The following is a 16475-nucleotide window of genomic DNA, read 5'->3' as shown; positions in this document are numbered from 1 at the left end:
CCATAATATTTATCCCAAAGATATTTAGGGGAGTCTCTGAGATCCTTAGTTGCCATATTCATATGGGTCCTAGATATAGAACTCAATATTGATTGTGGCCCATAGTTCTGTTTTTGAACTGAACAAGACATGGATCTAAATAAGACATGAACCCTAGCTCTAGGTCTTATAAAAAAGCAATTGTGGAATAATTTGAGGCTGTAGTATAAAGAGAGGCCATTTATATAATTCTGGGGACATGACTAGTTAGGATTTTAGGATAATGAAGGAAGATAGAGGTTCAATCAGTTTAGGACATAGACTTTTCTTTGGCTTGGATTCTGTAGAAAAAATCTCATTCAACTGGGATTTTCAAAAAGTTATTGGATTATAGCAATTAAATTTTCAGTCATCTAATATGATTTTGGGTCACTCAGTTGAGCATATCTCTGCAAAAATCTTTGATGGGAAGATTTTATGGCGGAAAAGGGAAGGTAGGTCAACTGGTCTATTGACTTTAGCGCAGACTATTAACACTTGTTGAGTATCTTTCATATATCAGATGTTATCCCTGACTCTTTATATTTGTTATTTTATTTTATACTTCTAAAATCTCAGTGAAATTAAGTATTTAAAAAAAACTCCTTCTAAGCCAGACATATTGGCTCAAGCCTGTAATCCCAGCACTTTGGGAAGCTGAAGCAGGGGGACTGGTTGAGCCGAGAGGTTCAAGTCCAGCTTGGGCAATAAAGTGAGACCCCCATCTCTAAAAAGAAAATTAACCTGGCATGGTGGGATCAGCCTGTAGTCCTAGCTACATGAGAAGCTGAGGCAGAAGGATCCCTTGAGTTCAGGAGGTCGAGGCTGCAGTGAGCCATGATTGTACCACTGCACTCCAGCCTGGGTGACAGAGTAAGACCCTGTCTCAAGAAAAATAAAAAATGCCTCTCACAGATGAACAAATAAGTCTCAGATTAAGTAATTTACTTGAGGTCACACAACTTTTGGCTCTAAAGCTTTGGCATGCTTATTATATATGCTGTCTTAGTCTATTTTCTGTTGCTGTAATGGAATACTACAGACTGGGTGATTTATAAAGAAAAAGAATTTATTCAGCTCATGGTGCTGGAGGCTGAACCATGAGTATGGTAGATAAGTTGAGAAGTCCAAGAGTATGACACTGATATTTGGTGAGGGTCATTCCATGGTGGAAGGGTAGAAGGTGGGAACTCATGCCTGAGACAGAGAAGAAAAGGGAGCCAAGCGCCTATGGTAACTAAACTACTCCTACAATAATGGCATTAATCCGTTCATGAGAATGGAGCCCTCATGGCCCAGTTGCTTTCCAAAGGCCCCACCTCTTAACACTGTCATAATGGCAACTCAAGTTTCCAACACAGGAACTTTTGGGGGTTGCATTCAAACCACAGCACATGCAAACCTTGTGTTCCATAGATCATATATGGAATTAGCTCTGGTAGAAATGTGTATCACATAAGTCATTAAGGCAGAAGCTTGAACAGAAGGGGAACTGGAGACGTTTAATGTTATTTTCCATATTTGTTTGAAATGCTTTAAATTCCTCCATTTCAATTTAGCATAGACTTATGAACTGGGACAAAGCTGACCCCACTGATGAGGATCAGGTAGATTCTGTAAGATCTAGAGGCTGGCAGAGCTCACGGCATCAAAGTACATATAAATATGGAGAGGAATTCAGAACAAATGGCTTATCAAAATAACAAAGAATTAATAAGGAACGGGTTTTGTGGCAGAAAGGATTTGGATGATCTCTAATTCAGCAAATGTTTATCAGATGATTCCTTTGTATATGGCACTTTGCTTGGAGACAAGTAAAGCCAAGATGTATATGGCACCCTTTCTACTCTCAAAGAATTTCTATTAAACAAATTGCCTTAATATTTGGTGAAATGGAATAAATACTAAATAGAAGAACAAGTGTGTGTTATGGGATCATGGAGCAATTACATGACTGGTGCATTAATGGAAGCCTTAACAAAAAAGGTGACAAGTAAACAGATTATTGAAGGGTAAGTAAAACTTTAAAAAATGGTAGATCAGTTGACAAATTTCATGAGACAGCAACATGAAGAAACAGCACAGAGCAGGGAGTTGTCCAAGGAGGTAAATGAGAAAAACAAGTCAGTTGTACTTGGGAAATGACATAGACAGGATCAGGTAGACATAATTGTTTTTGCCCAGTGAATACTCATTTTACCCTTTTTTTTTTGAGATGTAGTTTTACTCTTGTTGTCCAGGCTGGAGTACAATGGCGCAATCTTGGCTAAGATTCAAGTGCCTCTTCGGTTCAAGAGATTCTCCTGCCTCAGGCTCCTAAGTAGCTGGAATTACAGGCATACGCCATTGTGCCTGGCTAATTTTGTATTTTTAGTAGAGAAGGGGTTTCACCCTATTGGCCAGGCTGGTGGCGAACTCCTGACCTCAAATGATATACCCGTCTCGGCCTCCCAAAGTGCTGGGATTACAGGTGTGAGCTGTCACGCCTGGCCCTCAGTTTACTGTCTTATGATAACAAAATGTTTATCTTACCCTGGGAAATCAACACTCTTTTATCTGTTATCCTGATTATTTGAATATGATGGCTGTCTACCCTACGTTTCCCCAAATCAGGAGTGAGCATGTGATCTAGGCTTGGCCAGTTAGCAAATTAGACTCAATCTTGAAGTTCTGATTGAAAAAGAGCTTTCTTCTGAGGTTGTTAGGCTGTGATGATGTGTTCCTGGAGCAGCCAGGGAGCAATATGAGGGAAGATCCTCCGTTAGAATAACCAGAGAGAAAGTCAGAGCCAAGGGCCAGAGACAGTGTCCTGATCTTGCCCCAAATTTTTAGTTATGTGAGCCGATACCCCTCCTGTCCTTTTTTAACTTGAGTTTTTTTAAATTAAAGGCATAAATTGTTTCTAATGAAAGGGTCCTGGCTAATATACAGGGCGTGGAGGACCCGTGTTGGAAACTGAGCAGAAAGCAGAGTAGAACAAGCTGTTGAAATAACAGAAGCAGTTGGGCCATGTTGAGACTGGCGAGAAATGAGACAGGAGAAGTATGATAATACAAATTGGCACAGAGCTGAGCAGAGGATTGATATATTAACAACTAGGAGACAGTCCAGTGTTATTTGAGCAGTAGACTGATACAGTGAAGAATTTTAATCTTTCTCTCTTTCTTGTAATTTTTTCGTATTCCACTTTCTACCTTCTCTGCTCTGGCTTTGGTTATATTTATAGCAATGCTGGTATTGCTTCTTATGGCTATCTTTTGTGGAACTTAACACTTAAACTGATCAAGATGCCAAATCTCAGATATTGTGCCTCTGAAGAGAGATGAGAGTTTTCTAGAGATGATACACAGGGAGCACAGACTCACTAGATACGTCTCAGTTGGATTTCATTTTTTTCCTCTTCAAAATCCATGTGCCACTGAATTAGTATTTATTTTATGGCAATAAACCCAGTATGATGTAGGCTATTGTTGTATGGCACTTGTCTTCAAACTACCCAAGCCCTCTCCCTTTATGCCAGATTGTAGCCTTCTTGGTAGGCAGGAACTAAACATTGTGCATATTTTAGAAGAAAATTTTCACAGTACCAGTCCATTCTCTTATATACAATAGGTAGTCCAAAGCTTATGGGGGAAATTTTCCTTTAAATAGAACTATTACATGTTTCTTAAAGCAAGTATTAGTATCTAGGCTTAGAGACTAGTTACCTGAAAATTTATTACTTTTTGAATGATTAAAGGAAGAAATAAGTTATGGAAGAGACTGTTTTGACATTTTGAATGTGCATGTGCATTTATCCCCAAAATAGGAAATACTGTTGTTTCCACAGGTCATAGGACATTTCCTAGGAGTATAATTCTCAATCCTTAAGTCTCCTGTTCTCTTTTTATGCTATACTCAATAATTTTCTTTTCAATAAAATTATTACATATGTGTAGATATTCCCTTCTACAGGAGGTGGAGTTCAGTTCTGCCCCCTACTCCCCTTGCCCTCCACTCTTTCCCCTTGAGTGTAAGCTAGACTTAGTGAATCATTTCCTCAGCATAGAGTGAGTAAAGGGAAAACAGTAACTTTACAATGGAGAATACTGGAAAACATTATCTTAACCAAGTGATGAAAGTTATCATTAACCATGTTGTCATGTGGAGAACATGTACCCTTGTTGTGACATGACAAAGGGCACTTAACCTCTGTTGATTCCTTTTCAAAAGCCCATAACCTCAATCTAATCATGAGAAAAATAGCAGAAAAGGCCCAGGCAGGGGACATTTACAGGATATTTGGCCAGTACTGCTTAAGACTGTCAAGGTCATGAAAAACAAGGAAAGACTGAGAACTGTCTCAGGTTGGAGAGACTTGACAACTAAATGCAATGTGGTACTCTGGATTGGATCCTGAAACAGAAAGAAGACATTAATGGGAAAAAATGGTGAAAGCCAAACAGTCTGGTGTTTGGTTAGTAGTAATGTACTAACGTTAGTTTCTCCATTTTGACTCAAATGTATTATACCATACTAACGTAAGATATTAACAAATGTAAGATGGGGGAAACTGGGTCAAGGAACAGAAACTCTAAGCACTAATTTTGCAACCTGTAAATCTAAAGTTATTCCAAAATAAAAAGTTTATTTAAATAATTGTTATGGAGTATTTCAGTAATGTAGAAAATTAAGAAGGATATAATTAACAACATGTGTTAATCACCCAAACATAAGAGAGAAAAATTACAGATATACACTTTGCCTTGTGCTTTCACAATCCTGATACACTTTTCTTGAGAGGTAACCACTATTCTAAATTTGTGTTCAACATTTCTGTTTGTCTTTATGTTTTATTCTACATATATGTGAATCTGTAAACTTTCTATATTATTGTGTTATGTATGTTTAAACTTGAATTAATAGTACAACACTCTGTCAATATTTTTTCAGCTTGCTTTGTTCACCTAGTTATATGTTTTTTAATTTCATCTATAAGATTGATCAATCCTGCTCCAGTCATTCATTCCATACCTATTTAACATACCTGGTAGAGTACTAGGTACTTAGGATTCGGCAGTGAATCAAATATTTCTGGAAGGCACTGTGCTCAAAGATGTATATATAAAAAGTGTTATTGATAAGGTTATAGTCTAGTTAGGGGGCTTTCACACTGTAAGAGGCTGTAATATGGATATTTATTTCTAACTTCATTGTTATCGATGAATACTTTCTGTTAGATATTTTATTTTGATGGCCTGCAGACATGTTTTGTTTAGTCAACTCAATGCCTTTTAAAATTTTGTGTTACTTATCAAGAGTAGTTAAAAATTAAGTGATTTCTTATAATGATTTGGTTTCCAGCTTCTCTTGAAAAATCTGGCCCTAATGGGCTGATTCCAACATGGTTATCACTGGGAGGAGCAGAGGAGCTGTGGCTCTGAGTTACTCACAGCCCACTTTTCTCTTTGCACAATTGCCTTACTTCCTGGACACCCCAGGAACTTCAGACACTTGAATGTGCATGGTCCTTGTTTTCCCATACAATCTCTTAAATGTTGTCATTGATAGTGTTGATAAATATGGGAGAGTAAAAAGATGTGTATATACCCACATAGAGCTTGAGATTTTCAACACTGTATATGCTATGGCAAATTTTTCTTTTTTTCTGAAAAAAATTATATCTTTTTATGAATACATACGTCAGTTTTTCTACAAGTGGGCACAGTTTTCCAAATTAGATGCTTTTATTGCAGTTTATTCCACTGTTTCCTGAGGTCCCAATACATTTGAGACGTGCTTCTAACTGCTGAAGTGATTCAAATAAATATATTGTAGGGTAGTAAAACACATTCATAAATAACTTCGGAATTCAGCATATTTGTTGAGCACTTGCTGTGAGCTAGGAACTTACTATATGCAAAGGGAATGACATAGGTGAATAAGATGATTCTTGACTTCACGTACTTTATTATTATCTGGGGCAGTGGTCCTCAGAGTTGCATGTGCTGTCATGGAGATTCCTGAGCCCACCTGCACACCTTCTAATTTAGTGATTGAGGTAAAGTCGAGGCATCTTCAGTTTTAACAAGTATCTCAGGGAAAGGCAGATTTATTGTGACGGTAACTGGGCTTAAGTGGCAGGGCCCTTCACTTGCACTAACTGCGTGAATTCTGGAAGTCACTGAGAATTCTAGAGTGTTTTATGAGGAAAGGGAGGAGAACCACGTTTCCACTAGGAACCATTTCTAAGCAAGCACTGTAAATTTTCTAAAGTGACCTTAATTTCCAAGTCTCCAGTACAGTTGGCCCTCTGTATCTGTGCATTCCCCATCTGCGATTCAACCAACCATGGACTGAAAAATTTGGAAAAAATCATTTCACAAAGTTCCAAACATCAAATCTTGAACTTGTTGTCTGTGGAGTACTATGCTGAATCCATGAGGATGAAGTGATATGTAGACATTGTAATAAGTATGACAAGTAATCTAGAGATGACTTAGAGGAGGATATGTTTAGGTTGTATGTAAATAGCATACCATTTTATATAAGTCTTAAGCATCTGGGGATTTTGGTATCCACAGGATGTCTTGGAACCAATCTCCCACAAATACTGAGGGGACAACTATAATTTGTTGTGATTTATTTTCTCATGCTAAATAGTGACATTTGTATCTAACTTTAATTCAAATATTCTTTTCTTTTCTCTAAAATGACTTCACCAAATTATGTAAGCTTCAGGCTGATAGCCCTGGTGATTTTGGTGCATGTTGTTCCTGGACCAACCTTTGACAAATGCTATCCAGGGTTATGGAATGGGATGGGAGATAGAATATCAATTACATGTAATGCCAGCAAGATGTCAGATGGGCTGTTGTTAGAGAGTCCAAAATAGTATTAGGGGTGAACATTGGAAGTAAAATTTAATTTTGATTGGGAATTTTAGGCGTTGTGTCTAACCAGTATGTGACCACTGTATGCCAGCCTGCCATACAGTGGTAGTTTGGATAATTTTGTTTATTTGCTAAATATGGTACATCTGAAAGGATGTGTTAGAAGACTGCCTAATTGTGGGTATATATTTTTTAAAATATATATTTTTTGTTGTTGAATTGATGAGAATGTACCTTTGTGGACAGTCCAACCTCAGGTCCTCTGCTTCTGTTCTCCCTACCATCTGTAGTTTTTCAAAGTTGAGTCCGTTCAACTTTGAAAACTTTACTCAGTGCTCACCTCCCACCTCTCCCCCAACCTGCAAGCTCAAGCCCTCCCCCTTTTAGAGGCAGCCCTCACTGAGGCATTAAAGTGCTTGAACTGCCTCAACTCTATCATATAATTGGGCTTTCAGTTACATCCATATCCCAGAGTTGGTGGCACATCTAAGACTGCTAGATTCTACACCTTTGCATTTCTCAAGATTTTTCCAAAAACAGAGCCAGGGGCCGGGAGGTGTATTTGTGTATAATTTACCTCCATTTCTCTCATTTCTCCTAATCCCTAGAAAAAACCCTAAGTTGTAGCCTAACACACCCTGTAATTTGTCTTAATCCAAACTTTACTTCCCAGAGTCACAATTCCTACTGAATGTTAGGCTGTAATTATTGAGGAACAAAATTTGCACAGAATCAGGGGTTGCAGATGGTATGAAATGATTTCCTAATAGCACAGGATATTATGGCCATGCCCTCTCATCCCTTTGTTTGCTGGTAATAGCCTGATCCAGAGCAACTTTGGAAAGCAATGGATCTCATTAGCAATCTTGCTGAAAACAGAGCCCAAGAGATAATCCACCATTCTCTTAATGATAAATAGGTACCATGGTTTCTAGTCATCTTTTATAATATTCCAATTAGCAGAGGGTTGTTGTAAGAATGGACAAATGATTGAATTGTGGGTCCTGATAAGTGTATGTTATCTAGCATGTCTGAGTGCCTTTTGCATGCCAGGAACTTTAATGAATGCTTTATGTACATTATCTTAATCTTTTATGTATATATTAGCAAACTCATTGTATATATAGATGACAAAACTGAGACTTGAGGAGAATGTGTAGCTTCTCAAAAGCCACATAGCAATAAAAAGAGCTGAAATATGAACACAGATTTTAGGGATTCAACTTCATTGTATTATAGACCAATCATTATTTGTCTTCCCATGTTTAAGGCACACCCTTCATTGGTCTATGTGGTTTATATCTATGTACAGTTTCTTGCATACTCCCAAAGCAATGTATTGATAGAGAATTAGAGTCAATCAGGACCCTATGCAACCTGGGATAAAAGGTTCCTTAACAGTTGTGCCCTTGGGAACTCAGAAGATTAGGTGAGGTTATTTGAGATAAACCAGGATAAAGGCAACAGGATTTTATCATGGATGTTCCTCAAATCTGTAGAAGTGTTCCTATTGGCTAGGAAGAAGCAATTTTAGTAGGAGTCCTAATTAGGTGTTTGCAACCATTATTTCTACTAACTGTTAACTCTGAGCTATCAAGACCCCATTTGGGCACATCCTAATTTAGGGTGTAAAATAAAATAACAGGGTGGGCTAGGTGAGGTGGCTTATGTGTGTGATACCAGCAGTTTGGGAGACTGAGGCAGAGGATTGCTTGAGGCCAGGGGTTTGAGGCTATGGTAAGCTATGATGGTGCCACTGCACTCCAGCCTGGGTGACAGAGTGAGATCCCGTCTCTCTAATAAATAAATAAACAAACAAACAAATAACAGGGTTGTCAGTGATATCATTTTGCATCTGTCACTCTTTGCCATTTCTGCATTTGGTTAAAGGAATACCATCACATCATGTGACACCCACTAATGGGTCCCAGAACAATCATTTTGTGAAGTATTGGGGCTACACAATATAACTGCCCAAAGAACTATACACTTTGTTTATTTATTGACTCTTAATGTGCTGTTGCAGACAGTGAAGATTGTGGCATAGTGGCTCCAGGGGAAAGATATACAGTCATTTCTGGTAGAACAGAGATGTCATCAAAGACAGAAGAGACCTTTAGAAACAATGCCACTGACTGTACTTTCAAAGCCATGTAATCTGGGAGTAGAGATCTCACAGGGTGGCAGTGCCAGTGCTATGCAACGGTTAGGTCTGTGGACCCAGCTCATGCTTCTTTCTCAGTGTCTGTTTCATCATCTCACAGACTTCTGATGTACCATGATTAGCTATCGGTCTTTTTCTCACCTCATCCCTTGAAAGAACATATTTTATTTTTCGTAGTACAACATAGCATAATTCCACTAAACAGTAGTCATCTGTAAGCCTGCCAAGCCAGATAATGTTTGGCTCTCTTTTCTAACTCATTCCCCTGGAGAAAAAATACAGTGAAATCCCAGAAAAGGTTACAGAGGTATTCTGCATGTTGTTTAACAGTATTGCTGCCTTTTAAGAAACAAAATGAAAACTATCCAAAGCCAAATATCCTTTGATAATATGGATGCATATTATCCCTTTCTAGACTGATGGATAACTATGTTCAATTTTTTTTTCTATTTAAAATTTGAAAAGACAATATTTACCTGTCAAAATTTTGAAATCCCTTGATTGGAAAGAAAGGATTCGTAGGAGCTGTGGGGGATGGGATTGCGACTTCCTCTTCTCAGGGTCCTACACAGTGCCTGGTATGTAGTAGGCTCAATAGAGGTGAATCATACTGCCTAGATAATACCTAGTGTGCTTCACGGTCACTTCTGCATGTCCATCGACACTTCCTCTTTCTACTGAATGAGATTTACATTGAGGCATATACACATTTATATTTACCCTTCTTTCAGGGACAGTGCAGCTCCAAGTACCCTCTGCACGTGTGATTAAATATTAATTAGGCTTCTAATATAAGCAAGTGAGTTCACAGGCCTGAGTGTCACATGAATAATTTATGAGGTACCCGAAGGCTCAGCCTGGAAAGCTGATTGGCCACCTTGGATTTGTATAATTACGAAGTTTCATTATTAACAGTGGAAGCGGTGGAGAGATTTGCCTAGCTTGAGGGACTTTGAAAGCATAAGCTGTCTCATTAGGGAAAAAGGGAATAAGGCAAAATATGCAAACTTGTTAGCAGAAAAGAAGGGGGCTGGATGAGATTTAAACTTAGCTTTCAAACATGACTATAGTATGTATGCTTTTAAAAATATGTAGTAAAATTGGTATTCTGATTGATAAGCATGTTTGCTTTAAATTTTTAGTATACTGAGCAATGCTTCAAAGGTTTTGTTTTAAATTGAAGGCCAAAATCTTTAATATTTTACTGAAAAAGCCACAGGTAGCCTAATGGGCCCTGTGAAGTGAGAGGTTTGGAGGTAAAAGAATGAAGACAGTCCAAGGCTCTTGCTAGAATGTGTGTTGTGCATGCAATTAAATCTCAAGGTCAAACAATTTACAGACAATTACTTTTCTAACATCTCCAGAAATGCCTGCTTACACGTCTTTAATTTTAAATGATACTGATATTCCAATTCTCCCCAAAGGTTAATGCTGACTAAATCCAGCTGTGACCTGACACGATGCGACAGCACAGTGCCTAATTATCCTCTGGATAGTCATTTACTTGAAACCATTAAAGGAATAGGCTGAGAGGAAGATTTAGGACCCTGAAAAAATGTTAGCCTGACTTCTTTCTTCTTGAAGATGGGATGGGCTGAAAAATAAAAATAAAATCCTGCTAAATGTTAGCCATTTGCTTTGATGGTAGAAAATTGTTCATCCCACTCTGTTTTTTTACAGGTTAAATTGCTAACTAGTTCATTTTATCCATTGCCTACGGCTGGCGCTAAATGTCAGTGACAAATTTTGTACTTGTCTTGAAGAATGAATTAAGTTATGCACAAAAGCTATAGTGCTCTTTTAAGATGAGTGAATTGCAGAGGGAGAAAAGTTGCTCTTTTGAAAAAGGATTATTTTGATTAAAGGCCTTTTCTATTGTAGCGGAAGACAGGTAGTGGTTTAAGATAATTCCGACAGTTACCTCCCACAGAGGCTGCAGTCCTTTGCTAGAAATTTCTCTAAGAGCAGTTGTGTCAGATTATATACTATGATTATTATCATAAGACCATTAGTGACAGTGAAATAAATTACTAAAAAAAATTTTTTTAAAACCCTAGTTTTTATTAACAAGAGTAAAAATCATTGTTTTCTGTTGTAGGGGTTAGCATTCCATCACTTTGTTACATAAACCTATCACAGTGAGTTGCAATGGAAATTAAAGAGAGACAGGATATGCTTGCCAAAATGTTGCAAAAATGAAACCTTAGGTCCTTAGGTAACTTGTAATAGAAAAATTTGACAACAGCTGGTACCTTCATCTCTCTCGTTTTTAGTTTCTTGGCAGTTGAGTCTTGACTCATCACCTGGTAATAAAAACTATCTAGCAACAGTTATTACAACATCCCATTGTAAACTAGTTTACTATCACTAGCTTATATAAAATGAGATTTGCATCAGTTCTATTTCTGGTTTTCATTTTGAAATATTTTTGCTTTTTTGATATACAAAGTTTAATAGTAGTAATTCTGCCGTAGTACTGAATTATTCCAATTAAATTTTAGCACTCTTGATAAATAAAATGAGTCGACTAAAAACGCAATTTTAAAAAATTATAGTGCTAATATGAACATACTGAAGTTTTGAGTACCTGAAGGGAAATTTCACCTCTGATTCTAATAGATGGATTTTGTTTGAGTGGGGACAGGATTTTCTTTGATGAACTCCAAGAATGTGACTGACTACAAATAGTTTATAATTTCTATTTCTGTTTATAATATTTATAATTTCTATTCTGTTAGTCCAAGTTTACTTGAAGGAGCAAAAACAATGCTGATGGCTTCTAGGTGAAGCAGTAATACAAGGTTATTTAGTTAGAATTTTCCTTGCATCGTAAGAGACAAGTATAACCAAGCTTTGTTAATTGATACCATTTCATACTGTGAAATTATTATAGGGAATTTGATTTTAAAGAAAACTATAGTGATTATTAGTTTTAAAACCTTAGTTAAATAATTATTTACTTGGGATCGGCTCTTTTAAATTAAATTAATGAAATGAGTTGTCAAATCAGCTCTCACTAAAGTGATAGATAAATATAGGTATTTGAACTTCTGTTAAGACCTAGTATTCAGTCTTGGCAAGAAATGGGTTTTGAGATTGAATGGTTTCCTCTTTTACTCCCCGGTCCCCCACCCATTTTCTAACTACTGCGATCCTGTTCTATAATTATGAGTAGTGTGAATGGCCTCTCAGTTGGAGTTGCCATTATCTTCATCCTTCCCAGCAAGAGTTTCAGTCTGATGATGTAGAACAAGATTTTGAGGAAACAGCCTAGGCTTCAGTATTAGGGAAAAGTGGTCTCCCAGAATGTTGTTTAGGATGTTTTTTTCTTGGTGTGCATATAAGTGTGTCTGTAGTGCAGTGTGCTGTGATGTAGTGTGGTATGGAGAGGGAAGTGCCAGCTCCATTGAAATATAATTTTATCTACAAGATGGCTTCTTATGTATTCCTGCATTTGGGCTCACACCATCTCTGGATAATTCTGCAGTGGCCAGATGCTCTAACTGTCACCGGGAGGTGTATGTCCACATTTTCCATGACTGATGTATCAGGAAATTGGACAGTAGGTGATGGAGATCATGTGGCTGGTTAATTTACCTCATTGGATTAGAGTTCACTAACTTCATGAATTTGGTGCTGATTTTACCTGATTTTCTTCTCTTCCTTTTGTCTTTTATGGTTTATATAATTAGCACATTAAACTTATAGGCTTAAAGAAAACATAATTTAGTTTTCAATAAATAACTATATTTAGTGATGAGTGTTTTTCTAGGTAGGTTTTGTCTTCAAATTGTTCCCACTGTGACTTGTTGGCATTAATAAGTCTACTGGAAGAGTCAGAGGGACGAACAGGGAACACTGTTTTCCCCAATGAAAATAATCTCTGGTCTCTCCATATTCGTGGCTGAGAATGTAGACCTACTACTAGAAAGTGTTCAATATTGCAAGAGGTGTGTAGTGAAGCCTAGAATATATTTTGGCATTTTGCTTCTCCATGCAGTTTCTTGTATAATCAATCCCACTGTGTTTACAGGTGAAATCTTACCATGTTTTTTTAAAAAAAGAAAATCATGGAATTGATTGGAATGTGTAAACTTGAAGAGTAAAGTCTTCTGTAATAATGTAGACTGGGAGCCAAAGTATTTTAATTTGTGTGTAAATTGGACACAGAATAGCAACATATCTTTTTGTACTTTAGCTGTGGTTTCTGTCCACTTATCTATTGTCATCAGTCAACATTTCTAGAAAGAATGCTTTTTTAACTTGCAGTTAATATTCAACACAGTAATAACAAATATCCATTCAAAAATAATTTTACCATTTCATTTGTTAGGCACTGTAAATCATAAATTGACTTCCAATATGATTTAGTCCACGTAATAATTTCTATTAAAATATAAAGTTTATCAGTGTAGATTAACATTATTGAGCATTTTTGTTTCCATTTTTTAATGATGATATTGCTGTCCTGCACCTAACATTCCATGAAGTCACATGTATAGCAATTGTAAGTTCAATGGAAGGAATGGAGTATCCATAAAGGATTGAGTGTTAATAGGACAATTTATATTTGATTCTACCTTTGATTCCAAAGTTCTTCATATAATTGAGGTCTCCTTTAACCCCCTCTACTTTTCAGAGTGGCCTCTCTCCTTTACTGAGCAGACTATTATTTCAATAATTTAATTTTGATTTTATATTGCTAAATATTGCATTAAACATTTTCTTTTGAGAACCATGTGCTGTATTTGACATTCCACTTGAAGAATCTTAAATTCATTTTCTGTCTCTTGCTTATTTCTAAACCCACTAAATTTAAACTGTCCCCTTTCTCTTCCCGCTACCAGAGTGTTCAGACCACAATTTTTTTTTTTTTAATGTGATATAGGGCACATAGAGGATGAGTCAAAAAATATTTAAAAATGGCCTCACTTATGTAACCATAACGTAGATCTTAACTTCTTAACAAATGCATAAATTATCACTGTGTTTTTCCACAGCCTTGGACTTCCCAATTGCCAAATGTAGTAGTTGTGGGATACTATTAACCAAAGTTAAATAATCAAATGAAATTAATACATTTTCCTACCTAAAAGCTCACCAGCTTATTTACTAGTTTCTAGCTCAGAAGGCCAGAGCATGCCATCTAAAAACTTGGACAACATGTTGAACTTGGACCCAAGTTTGTCCAACTTAGATCTCCTCTCTGTCCAACTTAGATACCCTGTTTTCCCTTGAATATGTCTCTCCCTATTTTGGCAAAAGCTATGGTCTTTCTGAGTCAGAGTCATGCAGTTTATTAGGGAGAGCTAGCTGAGAAACCAAATAAATATAGATCTTTTATGTCCACTTAACATTTATTTTATTATTTCTCTGTGGGAAACTGGAAATAACTTGGAGTGTACATGTATTGCTTCAAGCAGATCCAATGGATGAAACAGCTTGCTTTGGAGAGTAAGCAAGTTACTGGTGATTTGCTTTATAATAGTAAGGATACTAACTATAGCAACTATACTTTTTTGAGCACTTACTGTATGTAACTCTTATTTAATCCTCACATTTACTCTGCAAGGTAGTTATAAACTCTTTTTTACAGGTGAAAAAACTGATGTTCACTATTATACAATATGAATTAAATAAGTGAATCTATTACATCACTGACATTATTTTCTTGCTTTCCTCTGTGTTTGAATAGAAATACTCTGTAACTGAAAGAAAGAATAGGTTATTTGGAGTGAAAGTTTATGCAAATTTTTTTCTCATGAGATTCAAGTTGTTGCTCTGGCTTTTTGCTTCCATCTCTACCCCCTTGAAATATTTTGCTATTCATATTGGAATAGGCATTCGTCTATCAGACATTTGTGATCTCCCAATCAAATAAGATCACTGAGGACTTGTAGAAATATTACTTAGTGTCATGATTTTATTTGGCATACACATCTTAGAAATAGTTGAAATATATATATTTTTAAAGGAAATCATACCTTAGTACAAGAGAAAATTCAGATTAACTTCATTTTGCATGTTGTCTTTTAAACGCTTCCTGGGATCTGATTTATGCTGACACTGTGGGCACTATATAAACAGTATGTTGTAGTGCTTCTCTCCTTGTGCCCCCACTTCCTTCTCCATCCCAGTAAATCCTTTGAAGGTTTTATTATTCAGGGGTGGGAAGATTGGAGTGAAAGCTACAGAATGATTTAACACTGTGGGAACTTAATCAATAAGAGTGTTGCCGAGAGCTCCCAGGAAAGGGTGTTGTTTTCCATCCAGATGATAATGAGGCCGAGTAGCAGCAACCTCTGGAGGAGGAGTGCTGGGGCAGCGATTCTTTGGTAGTGCTTTTGCTGGTTGCTAATTAATAGTTTTGAGGCCAGTGGGGCACCTTTTGGCCTCTCTGACATTTGCAAGCTTTTCTGTGGCTTGTCCCACATGTCTTTCCACCATCAGGGGTCACTCTCAACTGGATTGGAGTCTGACAAGTCTAATTGGCTCGAATCTATGCAGATTTAAACATCTAGCCCACATGCCAAAAATCTGATGTTTTCTCATGCTGCTCCTGAGTTCCTGGCATTATAGGATCGGTGCATGCCTGAATTATTATGTACCAGCTTATCCTTCTGTTAGCATGTTAAAGAGCAATTAACTGGATGTGGTGTAAGAAATAGGGGAAAGAACTTCAATGCAGTTCAGTTGTAAATGCCTTTTATACTTTAAAAAAAAAAAAAAAACTGTCAGACCATTGAGCATTACTGGTTGGAAAGCAGATTGAATCGTATAGTCAAAATTTTTAAAGGGTGAATAATTTTTTGAGAGTTGGTTTAAAAAAAAGTCCTTGCTGGGCAAACATACAACGGTAGTATAATATAAATCACCCAAACATTCTTGATTTACTTAAGTTGTCCCACTTCCTTTCCCCAGATCTTACACTTCTCTCTCAAACTCTCAACTTTTATTTTTCCCAAATTTCAACTTCCTTATAGCTGGTGAGTGGTAAGCCAACTTGCTAGATGAGTTTTCTTGTAGATTATGTCCTTTTCATCACTGCCACTTTATAGGATTCTGAATTAATGGCAGAATGCTGAGCTGGATGCACTCATAGTCCACACAAGACATTTGGATAAGATAATAAACTTCCAGTTTTCTTGTAAATAATTCATTTTAATGGATCATTATGACACATACAAAATAACATAATGGATATGCTGATAATTTATAAATGCTTTATAATTTATCATGCATTTTGCCATATTTAATCTTCACAATAATCTTGAGAAGACAATAAAACCAAATGGGTTAATATTATTAAATTTCTAAATAAATATATTGATTTACAGAAAAATTAGATGGCATGCACAATGTGCCTGTGCTAGGCAGCGTTGGATTTTGATTACAGGCCACTTTTTCACCATAACATGTAT

The sequence above is a fragment of the Macaca mulatta genome, chromosome 4 (assembly GCF_049350105.2).
Source record: "Macaca mulatta isolate MMU2019108-1 chromosome 4, T2T-MMU8v2.0, whole genome shotgun sequence".
Taxonomy (NCBI): Eukaryota; Metazoa; Chordata; class Mammalia; order Primates; family Cercopithecidae; genus Macaca; species Macaca mulatta.
The sequence above is the reverse complement of the archived record's forward strand: the minus strand, read 5'-3'. Positions refer to the sequence as shown.